The sequence below is a fragment of the Eublepharis macularius genome, chromosome 15 (assembly GCF_028583425.1).
Source record: "Eublepharis macularius isolate TG4126 chromosome 15, MPM_Emac_v1.0, whole genome shotgun sequence".
In the NCBI taxonomy this organism is placed as follows: domain Eukaryota; kingdom Metazoa; phylum Chordata; class Lepidosauria; order Squamata; family Eublepharidae; genus Eublepharis; species Eublepharis macularius.
In genome coordinates, this window is record NC_072804.1 from 44399795 (window position 1) to 44412182 (window position 12388).

General features: G+C 44.0%; 1 protein-coding gene across 1 annotated transcript in view; it reads left to right on the plus strand.

The window, feature by feature from the left end:
* Nucleotides 1-710: 710 nt before the first annotated feature.
* The window catches only part of LUZP1 (leucine zipper protein 1), a 55150-nt gene continuing 43472 nt past the window's right edge, over nucleotides 711-12388 (plus strand). The window contains exon 1 of the mRNA XM_054999241.1: nucleotides 711-747. The gene's annotated coding sequence lies outside the window, so the exon portion shown is untranslated. The remainder of the gene's footprint in view (nucleotides 748-12388) is intronic.

Sequence of the window (12388 nt, forward strand, 5' to 3'; positions counted from 1 at the left end):
ACTGAACTCCCCTTCTGCTTGTCGTCCTGGCTACCCCTAGGGTTGCCAGCCTCCAGTTGGTGGCCGGAGATCTCCTGGAAGTACAACTGATCTCAATGAAACAGAGACCAGTTCCCCTGGAGAAAATGGCTGCTTTGGAGAGTGAACTCTATAGCATTGTGCCCTGTTAAGGTCTCTTCCCTCTCCTCCCCCACTCCCTCCTGGCTCTCCCTCTCCAAATCTCCAGGTTTTGGACATCTTGGGAGCTGGCAACCCTGGTACCCCCCTGGAGTGACCATCTTTCCCTCTGGTTCGAGGGCCTCAAAAGTCTCCCCCTCTCAAAAAAGACCCGCTCCATTCCCCACCCCGCATCCGAGGCAGGAGGCGCCTTCCCTCAGGGGGCAGCGCGCGGGGCTTTCCCGGCCTAGCCCCTGAGGTAACTTTCGCCTCAGCCAGGCCAGACCCGGCCCCTCCTTTGGCGCGCCTCCTGAGGGGACTCCTCCGAGGCGGGCCGGCTGAGGGAGCCGAGCGGGGCCTCCTCCTCCTCCTGGTCCTTCTCCCGCCTCGTTTCCCTCCCCTTCTTCCCTGACGTCAAGGCCCCAGCCCCGGGCTGGTGCTGCTGCTGCGGCGGCGGCTCCCCGCCTCTCATTGTCAGGAGGAGCCCCAGCACGGCCGCCCTCGGCTCGGACGGACACCCATCCGGCCGCCCCGCGTAGCCCCCTCAGGGGTGGCGACGGAGGGGGAAGAAGGCGCTGCCTTTGCCGGCGGGTGAGTTTCTCAGCAAGCCCCGTTGGGGCGGCGGATTTGGGGGGGGTCGACTTTTGGGGGGATTTTTTTTGGAAAGGGGGGTGAATCGGGGCGGCTTTGGGGGGCTCGGCGGAGGCAAGGGGCGGGCGGGGGGCTCGCAGCTTCCCCGCCCCGCCTGGCTGGTGCGGGACTGTTGTGTGTGTGTTGTGTGCCGCCTCCTTGGGGCTGACTGTGCCAAAAAAACCAAGCTGGGGCTGGGAAGGAATTCGAGGCATCCGCTTTGTTCCAAGTTGCCTGTGTGTGTGTGTGAGTGTAGACAAGAAAGAAGAAAAGGAAAGCCATTAATTAGGGATTTTGTGTGTGTGTGTGTGTTAAATTTTGGAGGTGGGAAGCAAAAAGAAAATGAAGCTCCCTGCCTTTTGTGGTGGGAATCCTGGACTCGCTTGTGCAGCTCGGGGTGGCTGCAGGAGTGTCTCTCCTGGCTGCAAGTTTTCTTCCCTCTCCAGGAGGAGCAAAAGGGCCCGGCCCTTTCCTGCAGAGGAAATGCCTCGGAGGAAGCTTGCTCTCCCGGCCTGGCTTTTGGGAAATGGTGCACCAGCAAGCAGGAGAGAGAGGCTCAGATATGGAGCTGGCACAGGGAAGCAAAGCTTACTCGCGAGTAACCCCCCCCCCCCCCCGCAGTGTTCAAAGGTGCCCCTTATACATCCAGAGGCAGTCAAATCCAATTCCAGCACTAACACTAATTTATTGCAGCATGATCTTGGCTTGGGTGAGTCAGAGCTCTCCTTCCGTCAGCCTGTATTTTCCCCAGGTGAGCATGCATGGGATTGCGTTGCCTTGGAGGCTTTCAGCACCTTTAGGAGAAAGGGCTTCCTGTTAGAAAGCATTGGCTGGCTTGACTCAGAAGGAAGCCCCGCTGGAATCCATTGAGGATGCTGCGCCTAAACGTTGGCTTTTGGAATAAGCCACGCTTACTCTTGAGTTTCAGGTGGGTGGCTGTGTTGGTCTACAGTAGAGGAGCAAGATTCAAGTCCAATAGCACCTTAAAGACCAACAAGATTTCCAAGGTATAAACTTTGAGAGTCAAAGGGGGTCTCAGATGCTTAACTAATGAGTTAGGGACCACAGACTTCACCACTGTGTTGCCTTATGTCCTATCTGTTACTTTAAATATGTGCTCCCTGTGCTTCAAGTATGATCCTACTGTGTAGTTATATGTTAATGTCAGTCCTAGCTTATGTTCTGTTTCAGCATTTCTTCAACTCTGTCTTGGATTCTTGCTAATGCTATGCCTTTGCAAACTTGTATTTATTTACCCTATGGCATTGTTTATGGATATGCCCTTGATATTGATTGTACTAATTTCATACTATGTAATCCATATTGAGTCTCAGTGAGAAAGGCGGACTATAAATGACATACATACATACATACATACATACATACATACATACATACATACATACATACATACATACATACATACATACATAAAGCTCCCTTCTTGATTCTAAACATGCTGGCTTTTGGAATAAGCCATACTTACTCCCAAGTTTCAGGTAGGTAGCTATGTTGATCTGCAGTAGAAGAGCAAGATTCAAGTCCAGTAGCACCTTAAGGACCAACAAGATTTCCAGGATATGAGCCAAACCTTCCTTCTTCAGACAGAGAGGAAGGATGGTTTGACTCTTGAAAGCTTATACTTTGGAAATCCTGTTAGTTTTTAAGGTGCTACTGGACTAAAATCTTGCACTTTTATTCCTGAGAGAATGTGCAAAGAATTGGGCTTGAAGACGCAGTTCTACAAATGTTTGATTTTCTTTTGGGATTAGAGTTACACTCTCTCTATAGTTCTGCTAATAGAACTTGTTCTCCCCTAAACTTGGGGATTGTCCCTAATGTAAGCTTCCCAGCAGTATACCTTTACCAACTCCTGGCTCCCAATTTACGTAGAGCCTTTCCTCTGGCCAGATTTAATGTTCTTCCTTCAGCCATTTTATCTGGCAGATTTCATGGGATTCCTTATTATAGCAGGTGTTGTCCTTGTTTGATGGACTGTGTTGAAACTGTTTCCCATGTTCTTCTCCAGTGCTCTTTTTTTCTGGTGCCACGCTGGGATCTTCTACATCCTATATTAGCCCAACTTTCAGAGTTTTCTGATGATTTTAAGGTTCAGTTTCTGCTTGACAACCCAGATGGGGAAATAACTGAAATAGTAGCAAAGTTTCTCTACAGTGCCATGACAAGTAATATTCTGTACTGGTTTGCTGCACTGTTGCCCTGCTTCTATCTGTAATTTTAATCTCATTTTGTATGGAGTTTCTGTATTTAAAATTTTATATTTTATATATGCCAATAAAGGCTTGCTTGCTACTTAAAAAAATGTATGATTTGGGAATAAGGGCCCATGAACGTTTCTCCTGAGTAAACATGCAGGTGATGAGGCCCTGAGACTGTATTTCTGCACATTCAGGCTGGGGAGCAAGGCCCAGTGAGCTTGAAATTTACTTCTGGGTAAATGCACAGATGACTGGACTGGGAGGCTGCAGTCCTACAAATCTTTACTTGGAAGTAAGGCCTACTGAGCTTTGGGTTTCTGTTTGGCTAGTTGGGCTCTGTGGCTGCATTCCTACACGTACAGGTTTGGGAGTCAAGGGCCATTGTAATCCAAAGGAAGTATTCCCACAGAAATGTTTATAGGAGTGCTGCTTCTCAGCAGGACAGAGCCGTCAGGTTGCATTTCAAATTGGAGTTTTGTTCCTGGTTTACTGAGTGGCCTTAGTGGCTTGGACAAATTTTGGTTTTCCAGTCTAGAAAATGGGCATGTGCAAAGGAGGAAAATAATATTTGTGATGAGCCTTATGTGATAGTGAGCCACCACCTTTTTGTACCATTTCTTCAGTGACTTTCACAGCTCTGTGACAGGTAGGAATTCAGCAGGTGTGGCTTTCCTAAGGGTTGCATCATCAGGCTAATAACAGCCCTTGAATTCCTACCAGTTGTACAGTTGTTAAAAGCCTCAGGAAGGCCTGCCAGACATCTTGATTCTTTAAGAAAAAGATCAGATTGGGGTTTAGAGTGGATTGCAGTTTTGAGGAAAACTTTGGGTGGAGTACATGACTTCTGAGAAAGGTACAAATTGGTACTGTCTGCATTTTGGCAAATGGGTGATATGTGGACTCCTGAGCTCAGGCTGGATGTATTGACTATTTAAATGTTTGGGAGACAGACTCGACAGCGGTGGATGCTTTGTTTCTGTCTTGACCAACCGGTGAAGCGGAGTAGGGGGCGGAGGTTGCAGAAACCTCTTTCCTTTATGCAGGGTATTATGGGGCATGGTAAAAGCACTGCTTATAGATTGCAAACTCTACCATTGCTTATCTGAGTTGAGCAGAGGCCTTTCCTCTTCCAAATTATGAAAAGGACAGACGAGAACCTGGCTCTTGTGGAGGAGAAACCTATACGCCAGCACTAATACCCCCACTCTAAACATAGCACTTAACATTTAATACAATAGTTGTTGTGGGTTTTCCGGGCTGTATTGCCGTGGTCTTGGCATTGTAGTTCCTGACGTTTCACCAGCAGCTGTGGCTGGCACTGAGAGATCTCTGTCTTTTGGTGCTACACCTCTGAAGATGCCAGCCACAGCTGCTGGTGAAACGCCAGGAACTACAATGCCAAGACCACGGCAATACAGCCCGGAAAACCCACAACAACCATCGTTCTCCGGCCATGAAAGCCTTCGACAATACATTTAATATAATACTTTTGGAGTTTTCAGATCACTTCAAATACATTTCTTTTGTTGTAAACTTTACAACAACCCTATAAAGTAGGTCAGTGCTACTACCCTCATATTACAGAACAGAACAAGCTGAGCGAAAGGCTTGAATAAGGTTTCCTAGTAGTGGCTGGTCTTCCACACCAACCTTGAAGTGGATCACAGAGCTTCTGATGGAATGTGAGTTTTTTGGAAGGGCCTGTCACTTAATTCTTATGACACACAGCTTTCCTATCACACATGCTTGTAACTTAGAGGGAGTTAAAGGTGCGCTTTGGGTCCGGAAAGATTGAAGACTCCTGATGTAGCTGAATATATGGCAGAGTCAAGATTCATTCTGGACATTTTGTAGCTTTGCCACTGTACTGCTTCACGGTCAGCCCTAGCAGCTTTCCTTATTGCTATCAAGTTAAAATAAATAGAATAAATAAAGCTTCTCATAGTAGGGCTTTTGGTGTTATCTGGTTCGTAGTTTCTGATGACCTCAAATCAAACAAATGTTTGCAATACAGAAGCTGGACTACTCAGCAGGAGGTCGTTTTGGGCTAGGCATGAGTGGTGCCGGGGGAATGTATTTGCTTTGAAAAAAAGCCTGCTGCTTTTAACGTTATCTGATTTGTGCAAGACACTGTAGTTCTTGACAGCCTGAAATATGTCAGTCTTCTTTTTTAGTTGGGGAGGAGGTTTTGTAAAAAAAACCAAAAGTGCTGAAGACGCACAGTTAACGCATAATGCAATTTCGTGCAGGTTGAACAAGGAGGACTCTTAAAATGTAGTAACTAGCAGAGAATTCTTCTGCATCAGACTTATTTTAATCAGACTTCACCCCCAGGATAGAGATGCTTTTGCTCAATTTACTTTGAGGAATTTGTCAGCTTTTCTAAAATGAAATCTTTCTTGCTCATATGAGACAGTGTTGGGTGTGAACCTAGGCGTGCTTTATTATTGCCATGCAAGTGAAATCCATTTTTATTCACTTGGAGTTTACTAGTGAGTAACAGTATCTTGAGAAGGGCCTGGAAGAAGCCAGTGCATACTTTCTGATGAAACATTTGTTTTCACTGTGGAATTTAGCACTTTGGCTATAGCCAGGCTATTGTTTGCAAGAGAAGCAGGCCAAGGTTCCTGCTTTCCTTAATTATTAATTTCTCCTGATTTCTTACTTGGGCCAGAATACTGAATCTCTGCTAAGAACAGCATTTCTTGGTTATTTATTTGAATTTATCCCTCTGTGGTACCCTCAAAACAACCCTGTGAGGTAGGTTAGGCTTGTGACTGGACCAAGGTTCATGGCCAATCACAAATCTAAAATCAAGCTTCCCCACTGTTAATGTGGCTACTGTACCACATATTTAATGGGGCAGGCATGGGATATGTGTGCATTCTTTGGTATAGGAATATATACACGCTGGGTCAGTAACTAATGGAGAGCCAGCATGGTGTAGTGGCTAGGCTATTAGGCTAGGACTGGTTCAAACTTGCACTCCCTGGGTGTTCAAGTTATTTTTTTCTACTGAGCAGGGACTGAAGCATTGGCTTGTGGGGGAGGATTTTATTTTTTTACTCATTTATATCCCACTTCTCTCTCCAGTGGGGACCCAAAGGAGTTTAAAACATTCTCCCTTTCTCCATTTTATCCTCCCAATAACCCTGTGAGGTAGATTGTGCTGAGAGTATGTGACTCACCGAAGGTCACCCAACAAACATCCATGGCTGAGTGTGGGGATTCGAATATGGGTCTCCCAGATCCTAGTTTGATACAGTATCTACTATGCTGGTTCTTGACAATTGTCATTCGGTTTTTTATTTGAATGCTGCCATATGCAGAATGACAGACACTCTCTGTTGCCAAATCTCTAAAATGCCCTGATCTATTTCTTTGCTGTGATTGCTCCACCCATTCGACGGAGAACTGGATAAGTTGCTATTGGTTTCATTTTGAGCCTGTGACCACTTGACCCGTTTGCATTGGTTGCACTTGCTGACTCCCTTATTTGTAAGCAGAGATGCAGGCAAAGGGCCCTTTACATCCCATCACCCTCTGCATCGACAGCAACAGTGGAAAAGACCTCCTCTTTCTGTGCTGACTCTTGTATCAGGTTAAAGTAAGATTAGGGGGATACATAAGTGGGATCTAAGAGGCATGAAAAGACAAGGGGCTTATCCAAAGCCTCTGTTGCTGTTGACCCCAGGGAGGAGGAAGTACAGAGTCCTGAGCAGCTGTAGAAGAGGTTCCCTTGGGATTGGGACCAGATGGACAGATTTTGGTTAAACCTCTGTGCACCAAACTACCAGTCCCTAATGTACCTCTCTGAGTTACACAGATCTCTTTGTTAGGCAAAATGATGAAGAGTTCTGTGTAACAGCAGATGGCATAGTACAAGATATTACTGTTAAGGGATGCAAAACACAGTATGTTTAAATTATAAGGAGTTGTTTGCTGTTTATACATTGTTTTAAAAGTTTAAACATTTTCCAAGACACTGAAATCTTGCCAAGGGTTAGCTGTACTGTCCTAGATTCGTCTCTGCTCGTGGAATCCATGTTTTCTAATGCTGGCCCAAGGTTGGTACCAGTACACCTAAACATGTTAATTTTTCTTGTCGAAAGTCAGTAGCAAAGCTGGCATTATGTAAGAATATGTATGTGGACTAGACAGAGTCCTAGCTTGTTAAAGTTTTAAACAATACGATTTTGGATGGTTGTTTTATTAAAAGAAATGTACATACCTTGTTACTGTACGTGTTCAGAATCTTTTGTTCTCTGAGGTCTATATGGCAACAGCTAGGGTTATCAAACTTTCTCACAGAGAGCCTCTTTCAGGTCAAAGGTTTGGGTACGAGCACAATTAAGAATGTGTGTAGGTAAGTGTACATAGAAGAAGGGAGTCCGCATGTTAATAGCATGATTCAAGACACATGCATAAAAGGAGAAAGACTGTGGTCTATGAGTAGTTTCCATTGGGAAGGCTGTCTGTGGGAGCTCAGGGAAGTATACATGGTACTCTCTTATTACACATTTGTGGAAATTGTTCTACTTAGAGCGATCACTTAAGAGTAGTTTCTTGTAACTGTGGACATGAATCCAACATTTTTTAAAGTGGTTTTTGAGGTGTGTGTGTAGGAGGGCAAAGCTTCCAAGATGTGTGGGTGACAGTGTCAGTATCCAATTATGCTGTTAGTCTTATTGTGACTGTATGAGACTTTTATTCTAAATCTTATACTTTCTTATGGGCTAGATTCAGACTGTTTTCTGCTAAGGAAAGGCATTTCTGTCAACAGAACAGAACTTTCTTGCTTCCTTCCTCCAAGGCAGCCCATTAGTCTTCTTGAACTGCTGTTCCTGGGGGACAGAACGGGTTGAGGGGCAAACTGGGGACCTGCAGTAGCAAAGGGGCAGAACTTTCACCTCCCCTTCCAGTAATGAAAAGATTTATTCTGGATCTAATCCTTCACTTGCTTTTTTAAAAAAAACAAACGGTGTTTTCTGCTTTCAGCCTCCCTCCCCGACTCTCCAGTGGCTAAAACTAAGAGTCTCTCTACACGAGACGCTTTGGCACATGTTCCTCAAGTGTAGGGAGACACAATCTTAGTCTGGAAGTGTAATGTAAAAAGACAGAACAGGTGGAGATCACTCTTCAGAGGGTTTGTTAATTTCATCTTCTCTTTCCCAAAGGCTCTGTCAATTTCACCTCTCTGTCTTTTAAAGCTATCCTTCCCCACTAACATTGCATCTCCTGACTCCTGTTCTTCATGTGTCAGATGTCTGGTATAGAGAGACTCTAAGATACACTTGCTAAGATAGCATGGGGTACAACAGTTTGCAACTTCTTCTGTTTAGGGTTGGGTGAATTTGCAATTTTGCTTGTAGAAAACAAAGGCATTTACATATTTACATTCCATAAATATGCCAGATAGTAAAATTTGGTATGTTATGTTTGTCCTAAATGTTGCATGTTGTGTTGTTAAAGTAGTGAAATAAGTTTAGAGCTGATAAGAAAATAAGTATTACATATTTCAGTTTTTCCCAAAATCTGTCCCCCCCCCAACACTCCTCTACCCTACCCCAGGCCTCAGAGGGGTTGAGTGATCCACAACTTCCTTGGTCCTTTGCTTCTTATAATGGGCTGTACTAGTCACTCTGACCTAAGGGGTGAATGGTCACACTATGCGCAAGTCTGTTTCTTTAATTAATCTTTGCATCAAGAGTAAACAACTTGTTCAAGCACATTAGAAACTCATCCTAAGCTCCCATGCTTTATTTTCGTATAATTAGCAATTTGCATGGATATAGAGGACAAGTCCCATCTTGCTTGCTACGGTAACAAAGGTCCCAGTTATTGTTAGTCTCAAATGCTCAAAAATCATAATTTAGGTCCACAAAATTAGGAGACTAGTTTAGAAGATGACAGTGAAAAGCAGTACCCTTGCTGCTATGACAAAGTAACACTGATTTCATAACACAAGTGTCCTAGTTCTGTTCTGAGCTCTAAAATATGTTGTTTAATTAAAAATATTAATTTCATTTATGTATTGACTACATTTATATCCCACTTTTCTCCCCAATGGGGACATCGTTCTCCTCCATTTTATCCTCACAATAACTCCGTGAGGTAGGCTAAACAGAGTGTGTGACTCACCCAAGGTCTGCAAGTTTTCATGGCAGAGTAGGGATTCGAACCTCGGTCTTCCAGATCCTAATTACTATACCATGCTTGCTTCTACATGTTCAGAAAATGCCTGTCAACTGGGCCATTTCTGCTTTGTGCATTCCTCCGTTTTTATAGCTCATGTATAAAATTCATGAGATGAAAGTGCTCGGTGAGTTCTATTTAAACGACAGTGCGATCTGTTTATAAAAGGCACATGGTGCAGTTTTTAGTGGAGGGGCTGTGGCTCAGTGACAAAGCACATGCCTTTGAGACCCTGGAAAGTCACTACCAGTCTGTGTAGACAGAACTGAACCTGTTGCCTGATCCGACCTTGGTGTAAGGCAGTGATTCACTGGTGGAGCACCTGCTTTGTGTTTAGATGGTCGCAGGTTCAATCACTGGCACGTTAACAGATCTTTGGTAGCACTTGTTGGAAAAACATATTTCTGTGCTGGAGATCAGCTTACTCTCAGAGTAGACAATGCTAAGTTAGATATATATATATATGTCAGGATTTATATTCCAGTAAATTTAAAAGATAGATGTCAAACAGCTTCAAATTGTTTTAGATTTCTTCAGATTTTATCAGGGTTTTGTGCGCTTGAATGTTTCCTCATAAAAAACGTCATGCATTTGGAAAACTTAAAACACTGGGGAGAAGGTAAACTGAAATTCTTATTCAAGATCTGCTTAGTTTCCAGGTCTATATTTTTTTAAAAAACAGGAAGGCATTCAAACATGAGGCTCCCCCCCCCCCCCCGGCGCCACAATCTGTTTTTAAAATTGTTCGGTTCTGGCAAGACTGTACCGGATGGTTTTTCTGATCACTTGAATCAGTCATTTGGCATTAGCATGGGAGAGTGTTTTTATCAGAGTCTTTTGCCATATTAAACAAAATTAATTACAATGCTTATATCACCATCCAACTGAAATTCACAAAATGGCATATGAAAACTCAAAATGGCTAACAAAACAATTAAAAGAGAAAAACAATAGGAAAAAGCAACATCACAGAACAGAACCCCTATTTGGTAGCAAAATCATGCTGAAACAAAAAAAGTTTTATTTGTTTTCTGGGAGACGGAGGGTGGGGGTGGGCAAGGAACTGAGGCAACAAATTCCCCAGGAGAATGGAGTTCCATAACTCTAGGGCCGCAAAGGAAAAGTCTCTTTCTAGCGGAGGCCAGTCTTGTCTTTGTGAAAAATGGAAACTGATACATGGGCTTGTTAGAAGACCTCAGATATTGTGGAAGTTCATACGATATTGTGAAAGTTTATTTGTATGTTGTCACTTTAGGTCATCTGTGTGGCCTAGAGTGACTATATGCAAACGTTCCAAAATGACACTTTTTTCCTTTTTACTGAGGCTGATTCTGCACACGTTGGATAATGTACTTTCAATGCACTTTAGCTATCGTTAGGAAGTGGATTTTTTGTTTCACACTCGAAAAATTCAGTTCCAAATGATCTCTAAAGAGGATTGGAAGTGCATTATCCAGCGTGTGCAGAATCAGCCTGATACAGGTGTAAGGGGGAGAAAACTCCAAGTTGTGGTATAGCTCTGATTTTTTCCATGCTTGAGAATAGTTTTACAATGAATAAGCCCTCTGTGTGCACTAAAATCTTTGGCCACATCTGATTAGAAAAGTGTCCAAATTCAATCTCTCTCTGCTTTCAGGTGGAGTTTATAAGCGGTGACACGTCTAAATCAAATTAGGCCAGTTTTTAAAGAAACCCAGATGAGTTTTTAATGACAAGGCTATCAGATTAGCCAAGTCTTGGATTTTGATTAGTCCATGTCAGTTAACTAGTTATTTTCTCTTTAAATGTTGATCATAACTGTAGCAGGCTGAAGTAAGTTACTCTCAGTGGAAGGATGTGTTTGTGTGTGCCAGAAGCCATTTATATTGTTCTTAAAACTTTAAGGAAACGTGGACAGGTTGGCTTGAGGAGGAAGGAGCACCATTTCCCTAGGACAGACAAACTTTCTACCTTCTGGGGCATTTTTCACATTAAGACATCTGCCAGGGAAACCTGTGTGTTGTGGAGGATTTCGGGACAAGTTTTAGGACACGAGCTCAGAATATATAGGGGATGATGACTGGGACATGTGAGGCTTTACCACACGAATACAACCAATATGATCTCCTCTATCCATACACTACTGGAGAGGATTACTAGGCAGGAGCAAGCTTGCTTCCAGGAGGAAGAAAGGAACTGCTAACAAGTGGCACTCTGCTGGTTCGAATCCCACTATTGCCATGAGCTCAGTAGTTGGTCTTGGGTAAGCCACTCCTCTCAGCCCCGGCTCCCCAGCTATATTGTGAGGATAATGATAACACTGACTTTGTTTACTGCTCTGAGTCAGGCACTAATCTGTCTAGAAGAGCAGTATATAAGCACAGCTGTTGCTGTTGTTGTTGTTATTAAAATAACTGGTAAATTTTGTCTTAAAAGAGAGATGAGCATCAGAGAGAGTTCTCTTGAAAGATCTGTATTGTGGTGGCGGCTTACATTTGGAGATTTATTAATAATCGGAAAGTTTGGAAAGATCAGTGACGTTACAGAGTTCATGGATGACTTCTTGGGGCCCAGTCCCCAATTCTGTTTCACTGTGCAGTGTTGATAGCCCTCCCCCAGCAATCCCTAGCTGTGCCTGGACTCCAAAGGCTAGTAAAGTGACCTTCAGTGGCTAGGATAACAGCCCCTGGGCCAGGCCCATAGCACTCTGTCCCCTGGCTGGAGGGGTGAGGGGGATGTTGTGACTGGTCTGACCAGTTGCAAAAGCTCTCAACCGGGAACAGAGAAACGCCAGGAGCGGTTCAGTGACTGCAATCTCTGGCTCCCAGGTATGCCTGGGATTTGCTGGGACTTGGCTGCCTGTTCTGGCGTGGCGAGGGGGTGTGTGGAGAGGTGAGCTGGTAGATATGCAAGAGCGAAGTTGTGGATCGGGCCTTAACGCTGTGGTCCCGAGCGCACTTAGGCAGGGTAAGTCCTCTTCTTAAGGGGGTTGTATAGGATTGGCTGTCTATCCGAAGAGAGTAAGCAAATTAAAAATAATAATAAAAAGCTAGGCAAGGTGATAAAAGGTGTGAATTTTGATAGGTATTAAAAGTTACACACTTAGGGACTCCATCTTCATTTATGGGATGTTGGGAACTTTTAACTGCACCATCGGCAGGCACATTCCATATTTTCTGTAATATTGTTTTTCTGGAATATCATCAGCT